We start from the raw sequence: 8,271 nt of genomic DNA, 5'->3' as shown, positions 1-8,271 counted from the left end.
GTACATAATTTTGTATAACTTGTTATTCTCAAAGACAGCTCATAGAGAGGAGTTGAAAGCTTTCTTAGAAAATACAGAACGTAGAGAAAAACAAAACAAAAACAGATTGAGTTATTGTTATTTTCAATATTGCAAAATATTATTTTAGTACACAAGTGTTTTATTATAACTTTTTATATGATATCGGGGTAATATTACTTAGGTCTTCAAATACCCGAACTTCTAGATCCTGGGCAATTGCCCCACCTATCTTACGTCACTGTCCTCTACCGTCACACCTGAAAGCTCCAAGCAATCATGAGTGTATGTGGAAGCAGCCTATGTGACTCATGAACCGCAAAGTTTCTGTACAGGTAGATTCGAAGAATAGAGGTTGTGTTTAGCTCGAGTTAGTACAATACTGCACTAGTAAATCCCGTGACACACTTTATAACAAAGAACGTAGGTTTAAAAACTATTGTGTCTTCATATCAGCTGACATTCTTCTAAGATAAAGCGCTGTTGTTATGCCAATGAATCTATAGATAATCGTAAGGTGTTGTGGATATACAGCAACTGTAACTGAAGGAATGTTTTTACCTTTAAAGCAACGACAGTTAAAGGTGGGGTTTCCATGTTAACGTAACACTTTAAGAGAATATGAAATTCGTGTTAATATTTTGTGTTCAACAAAATATTTCTCTATATAATACAGTAGCTTCAAAATATTTTAATAACTGATTTCATTTATTGTATTGAAGTTATGTCCTGGAAGCTAAAAATTTGACAGTATAATATTTGCAAAAATAACTTTTTTTATTTTTAAAGGAGGTAAAATTCGGAATCTAGGAATATTTTAGTTGTATCTTCATAGACCTCAGTGTCTTTCAAGCAGTTCAAATTAAAAAGAAAAGCTCAGATTGATGCATCCTCAATAAAACAAGATTGTCAATATATATATGTATTATAATTAATCAGTAAGGTTGTTCAATAAATTAGTTAATGAGTTACGTTATTACATGTTATATAACATTTTATAACTTAGGCTTAACACGGTTTGAATCCTCTAACATTAAAATATTGTACATTTTACCCGGTATTATTATAATTTCTATAACTTTCAGGTATTGTATACACGAATGAATCATCTGTTGAGGAGGGCAATGAACGCGTTCACATAATTTTCAAAGTGATTACACTTTCTACCGTTAATGCAAAAGCCAGGTGCTCGAAGTGGGAATTCAAAGTACGTTATCTTTCACTTTGAGCACTGGTTACAACCAGTTTAATTATTTTGTCGGATTAAGTGCACAATATACATTATTAGGTTTTACTTATAAGAAATGCTTTTTACAGTGAAAATCTTGTGTTCACATCTTGAAAGTTTTGATATAGTTCATTGATGATAAATTAATCTGGTCGCTGTTACTAATAAGTACCTCTTATTTGATGGAATAACATAATTATCTTTATATTAAATGTATGTTGTAGGGTAAATTCGTATACAAAGAATATTCACACAATTCAGTTGCTAATAGCTGCTGAAGGCAGTTTTCACGATGTTACAAGTGTTGTTGCGTTTGTATAACTTGAATCAAACATCTTCCTATGAATATTGTCTTTTGAAAGTTTAACTCAAGCGTGCGTATGAGTCACAACTGCATTCAAGTATGCTGTAGCAAGTGCTTACCACATGAGTCATTAGTATCACAAAGCGTGGAAATACAGATGAAGTAAGTGGCTGAACAATCGGGGCAATACCCGAAAGTTTAGTTAGCACAAGTACATGTTCAGTTTCTTGTAGCAAATTCAGTGTTTGTACACACTTGTTTACTAGACGTTATTGTTTATATGTTTTATAAACCTCATTTCTGATTGGCCATTTTACCTCAGCTTCACCCAAAAATACAATATATGCCCTAAAAGAGCCTTTGATTTTAGAAAGCTTTGTTTGTTTTGAATTTCGCACAAAGTTACTCGAGTGCTACCTGTGCTAGCCGTCCATAATTTAGCAGTGTAAGACTAGAGGAATGGCAGCTAGTCATCACCATTTACCGCCAACTCTTGGGCTTTTCTTTTATCAACGAATAGTGGGGTTGACCGTAACATTATAACGCCCCCACGGTTGAAAGGGCGAGCATGTTTGGTGCGACCTGGATTCGAACCCACAACCCTCGGATTACGAGTCGAACGCCTTAACACACTTGGCCATGCCGGGCCTATTTAGAAAGCTCATTCTCTTTATAAAACACATTTTAAAAAATTGTTTCCTTCGCTTTCTGGAACGTTAGTTTGCCTGAAGAGTTCTGTTTTATCAAAAATATATTATATTAAATTAAAGTATTAACTTCAAATAAGTAAGAATTAGCTAATTTATTATTACAACTAATATTCAAAATGGCGCCGCTTTCCATACGGTAAAGAAGAAAGTATTGGAGTAATTACTATTGTGCATCGTAACTGATGTAATTTTGTAAATAGCCAAACATAAAATTAAAATTGGGAATATGTATATCAAAAGTTACACACACACTTGTATATATGTGTGTATACTTGGAGAGGGAGATTCCGTTTAAAAGTCCTTCTGTTCTATTATTAAATGTTGTTCGATTTTGGCACAAAGTTACACAATGGGTTATCCGTAATCTTTCCATTGGCAACTGCGAGGAAACGAACCCCAATTTTTAGGGCTGTGAGTTAAATAATTTGATGCCGACCTGAGGAGAATTTCATTATTAACGTTAGTTGTCGTTGCTTGTAAATGTTAACCATTGCTAAGACTATTTATTTGCTCGATTTTGATCAGAGTTAACTGATAATTATTAAACATAAAACGATGTGTAACTGCAGAAGGTCCCCCGGTGGGACAGCGGTAAGTAATTCTTAGAACTTACAACGCTAAAATCAAGGGTTCTATTCCTCTCGATGGACACAGTAGATATCCCAATATGATTTTGCTATAAGAAAAAAAACAAAAACACATACACACATAACTCCAGAAGTTATTACGGAAGAACTCTGAATTTCGGAGGTTTGAGCAACGTTCGAGTCCCTTCGACACCATAAAGTATACCCCATACTTTTAACAGTGGGGGACTTATAAGAGTGGCAGCCAATGATGGATTAGAAAGTGATGTTGACTGTCTGTCTTCTTTCTGGTTGGCCCGGCATGGCCAAGCGTGTTAAAACGTGCGACTCGTAATCTGAGGGTCGCGGGTTCGCATCCCAGTCGCGTCAAACATGCTCGCCCTTTCAGCCGTGGAGGCGTTATAATGTTACGGTTAATCCCACTATTCGTTGGTAAAAGAGTAGTCCAGTCCAAGAGTTGGCGGTGGGTGGTGATGACTAGCTGCCTTCCCTCTAGTCTTACATTCTTAAATTAGAGACGGCTAGCACAGATAGCCCTCGAGGAGCTTTGTGCGAAACAAACAAATCTTTCTGGTAAATAATTTAAAATGAAAGAGAGATAGAAATCTTTAGTAGTTTTGCCATAAACACAAATTTATTAGGTTCTTATTATTTATGTTTCCTTCTAACAAACCCTATGATTTAACTTAACTTTCTTATTTTATTTTTGTTCTATTTTGTTCATGCCAGTAAACGCCAATTTAATTTTATTAAAATTTTAGAAGGCTTGTACACAGTGTATCAGTAAGCAACTGCGAACAAAAATGTGGCGTTTTTGAGTGTAAGTTTCCGTCTTGAAGTATTTGGTGCATTTAAATATTATAATATTCAGTTTTATTTGTATATTTATCTTTTAGATGAAAATATAAATTCATTACGGGTGTGTATAATTAACAAATATACTGCATTGGTGTAGGTAGGAGTTGCCAAATGGGATGATTCACTAGATATACAGATTTTACAACGAGATATAAAAAGGCAGCTGAAACTAGTGCGTATCTGGGGGCATGCCCTCCAGATAATTAACATTTTGATATGATTTATAGATGTTATATAAGTTAAATATGTAAAAGTGGAAGTGCTGTAGCATCCTCGCTTTCGACCAGTGGTGTATTTAAGGTTGTGTGGGCCCAGGAGCTAATAATTTTTGTGATCCCTAAATCCCATGCAATTTTACATAGAATAAAATTGTCAATGGGCCCCCATTAAGACCATGGGCCCTAAGGCTGGGCCCCTTCAGCCCATACCTAAATACGCTACTGGTTCCGACCCCGCTGTACTGTTTTTAATTTTTAATAACATGTTGTTTTTAAAAGTATCGGTATGAACACTTCTTCACAATATTGTGTTAATCCGAACCTTTAGATAGTTTTACTGTTGTTTTTATAAAAGTACATTCTAAATAAGGGCTCAAACCAAAAAGAAAGTTTTAATCATTTAGATGTACCGTACACACGTCTTTTTTCTAATATTCAGCATATATTTTTGATTAGCTGAGCTTAGTGACTTATTTAAATGAGTTTATTCACAAAAAGTTGGTTGCCAGTCTTTTTTTTCCACTTAAATAGCTAATGCACAATGAAGCACAAATAAATGCTACTCAGTATTTAATATATTATAAAGAGAAACCGCTATTATAACATGGTGCCAATTAAATTGCAATTCAGGCATCTCAAGATCAGTCTTATGATATAAAATACAAATGACTGAAAATTCAACCTATGTCTGTGTATGAACACTTGGTCGACGTTCTTTTATGTTCTTACAGTTTACGATGTTTCACTTCATTTTTCTCACTATGAACATCGAGGGCAGCCTGGTACTGCTTGAAGATCAATGTATTTAATAAGTCCTCAGTTATTCTCGACTATTCTACTAAAGAGCTATGTTCAGAGCATCGCATATTAAGTGTTAAGAGTCTTTTGATGGAATAACACACGCTTTCCAGAAGTATTCTATGGAATCGAAAAGTTATGAGTCTGAAAGAAGTGACACCTGGTAAATTTTTTTCAAGAATATGTCGTTTAATTTATCATAATTATAGATCAAAGGGTCGTTAGGGGTGTTTTATGTCGTGTGAGGCTATTATGTTCGAAAATATTCTTTTCCTGCTCTCACTATACTTAACAACACTGTCGTGCGACATGTTTATAAATTAAAATGGAATGAATCTGTTTCAAGAGCCTCTTCAAATGAAAATCGGACTGTATATAACTGCAAGCTAAAGCTCCATACGTTGTTGGTCTAGTATACGTATTCTGAGCACTACTGTAGGCGAGATATTTGTATCCTGATATAAGTAAGATACATCTTTATAGACGTCTGAAATCAGACCAACTTTCGGAAGCCTGTCTTTAATCATCTGTACACTCGCACAACAGCTGGTTGCATCTACGAATATCTGATGTAACGTCAGCAACTATATCATACGGATACGATAAACTTAAATTGACAGATATGTAGTTGTCTTGTGTCTTGAATGATTGTCTGTCTTGAACAAGTGCCCGAACAACTGTACCACGTTACTGCTTCTAGATATACCATTTTCCCATTAAGATCAAATTAGTAACCTCAATAATTATAAAAACGCCAGGAAATATATTATGGAATTAAACTGAATTTATCTAACTCCTATTGATTTTGAAGTACAAAAGATACGGACAATATTAAAAGAGTAAAACGCAAACTTTATTATCACACAAAACAATAAAGATGTAACCATATGCAGTAGATACAAGAGCAACACTAGGTCTCAAAATGTCATCAGAAAACCAAAAATACCTAAGTGGACGACACACTTTATTCATGTATAACTAGCACATGAAATGGAATTAATAATGTTCGTATAAGTAAAAGTTTGAAAATGTTAGTAAACGAAATAGTTAACATTTCTGAACTGAGAGAAAAAGGAAACATGGCAGTGAAATGCTATGATTGGAGAGTTTCCATTTATTCTGCGGTACTCTCAGAAAAAACTGATTTTCATACGGGTATTAGATGTTTGTTTTGAATTTCGCGCAAAGCTACTCGAGGGTTATCTGCACTAGCCGTCCCTAATTGAGCAGTGTAAGACTAGAGGGAAGGCAACTAGTCATCACCACCCGTCGCTATCTCTTGGGCTACTATTTTACCAACGACTAGTGGGATTGACCGTCACATTATAACGTCCTCACGGCTGAAAGGGCAAGAATGTTTTGGTGCGACCGAGATTCGAACCCGCGACCCTCGGATTACGAGTCGAACGCCTTAACGCGCTTGGCCATGCCGGACCAAAGTGTTAGATGACACTGCTTTATAATTCGAGGATCCATCAGGAAAATTATGTAGTAAATATACATTTAGCTAAATGACTGAGGATGTTAGCTGGAAAATAAACACATTAAACACATGATGTAAAGTGTAACACTAAGTTTAATATTCTCTCAAAACATAGTAAGGTTACTTACGTAAGACACTGGACTGTCGCTTCCTTCAAGATTAGTGAATTGGACATCAGTTGTTGTCTCTCAGAATACGTTTTCTTCAATCAACTCATGTTGAAAATCCCAGTGGACCTGTAAGAATCCAACGCTCCTTAATTAACCGCAAGCGTTGTATTTGCCCATAAAGATTGGCACTGTCCGTGTGATTTGTCGTTCTTATACAGCACAGTGCAGAACACTATTGTCGCTGACCTGGTTGAACGATGAATAACGTTGCAACTATATACTCCTACAGACAGAGCAGTTATTATTTACTAGAGATCAACAGAGAGCAAGGTTTGGCATGACCAAGTAACTAAGGAGTTCGAATCGCAATCAGAGGATCACGAGTTTGAATCTCCGTCCCATTAAATATGCTAGCCCTTTCTACGAAATAGCATATCTACGTTTGATTGCATTTAACCGTCAACAGTTACGAGTTAGGCCTGGCATTGCCAGGTGGGTTAAGGCTTTCGACTCGTAATCTGAGGGTGGCGGGTTCGAATCCCCATCGCACCAAACAAGCTCGCCCTTTAAGGCCATGGGGGTGTTATAAAGTTACGGTCAATCCTACTGTTCATTTGTAAAAGAGTAGCTTAAGAGTTAGCAGTGAGTAGTGATGACGAACTGCCTTCCCTCTAGTCATTCACTACTACATTAGGGACAGTGAGTGCAAATAGATCTTGTGTAGCTTTGCGCGAAATTCAAACCAAAGGAAAAAAGGCAACCAGAGTGAAAATAACTACTTTGTTTGTTTGCGTGGAACTAAGCACAAAGCTACACAATGGGCTATCTGTGCTCTGCCCACCATGGGCATCAAAACCCGGTTTCTGGGGGGCAAATAATTGCTAAGCCAAAATAGAATCAGACTAAAAATAATTTGAAAATTGATTTATTTATACAAGAAGACATAAAATGCAAAATATGCATGCATGCCACAGTCCTATGACTCCTCACGTGCGTAAAACACTTAAATCTGTTCACTATAATATAGTTATTGTTTGTGAACAACTTACAATTATTTGAATCACTTTAAAAAGAGAACTTAAGCAACATTGTGAGAGATCACTATATATAAAATTAAAACTGATTAATTACTTATTTGCATATCAGATAACACGACTGAGTGGTTTAACGGTAAGCTTGAGGAAATAATAACGTTAAAAGTCATGGTTCTGCTATTGGTGTATTGCTGGGGTGAAGTTCTAAAAAAAAAACAAAATAGAGGTACACAGCTGGGTGAGGTATATCTCTTTTTGAAACAGAAAAAAACACACATAAAAACACGATAAAATAGCTTAAGTAAGTTCCGGTACCAGTGCCGCCTTATAAAATAAGTTCGTGTAATAAATAACGGCCGAATTTTATACCTGGCGTATTGTGTAAAAATTTTAAATTAAAATATTTCATACATGGTTCTATTTTTAAAAGTAAATTATACAGTTGTAAACTACATTTCAATGTTTTGATTTATATGTTTGCTAAAAGAAGCTTGTCGTTTCAATGAGATCAAGGATTTATTAATTTGGGCAACATCTAGAGACAAGGGTGGACTGTTTACAAACACTCGAAATTAGTTTATGATAAATAGTAAGTAATGAATGAGAAGCTAATAAGTTTAGTTTAGATTTAAAAGTGAAACATATCGTGCCTTTTAGAAAAACAAACAAAAAAATTATCTGAGTTAAGAGTGCTTATCATACCCTTGGAATTTCTGTTGAAAAATTATGCGCTTAGGCCTACAATTGCTAGTGTTTTTTGTTTGTTTGTTTTTGAATTTCGTGCAAAGCTATACGAGGGCTACCTGCGCTAGCCGTCTCTAATTTAGGAGTGTAAGACTAGAGGGAAGGCAGCAAGTCATCACCACCTACTGCCAACTCTTGGACTACTCTTTTACCAACGAATAGTGGGACTGACCGTAAAA

At 35.5% G+C, this 8,271-nt stretch overlaps 1 protein-coding gene across 2 annotated transcripts in view; it reads left to right on the top strand.

Moving 5' to 3' along the window:
- The first annotated feature begins 369 nt into the window (after positions 1-369).
- Positions 370-8,271, top strand: part of LOC143232623 (kinesin light chain-like) — a 71,324-nt gene continuing 63,422 nt past the window's right edge. For both annotated transcript variants that reach the window (XM_076468265.1, XM_076468263.1), the window contains exon 1: positions 370-602. The gene's annotated coding sequence lies outside the window, so the exon portion shown is untranslated. The remainder of the gene's footprint in view (positions 603-8,271) is intronic.

The sequence above is a fragment of the Tachypleus tridentatus genome, chromosome 11 (assembly GCF_004210375.1).
Source record: "Tachypleus tridentatus isolate NWPU-2018 chromosome 11, ASM421037v1, whole genome shotgun sequence".
Taxonomy (NCBI): domain Eukaryota; kingdom Metazoa; phylum Arthropoda; class Merostomata; order Xiphosura; family Limulidae; genus Tachypleus; species Tachypleus tridentatus.
Note: the sequence above shows the minus strand (reverse complement) of the source record. Positions and strands in the feature narration are given on the sequence as shown.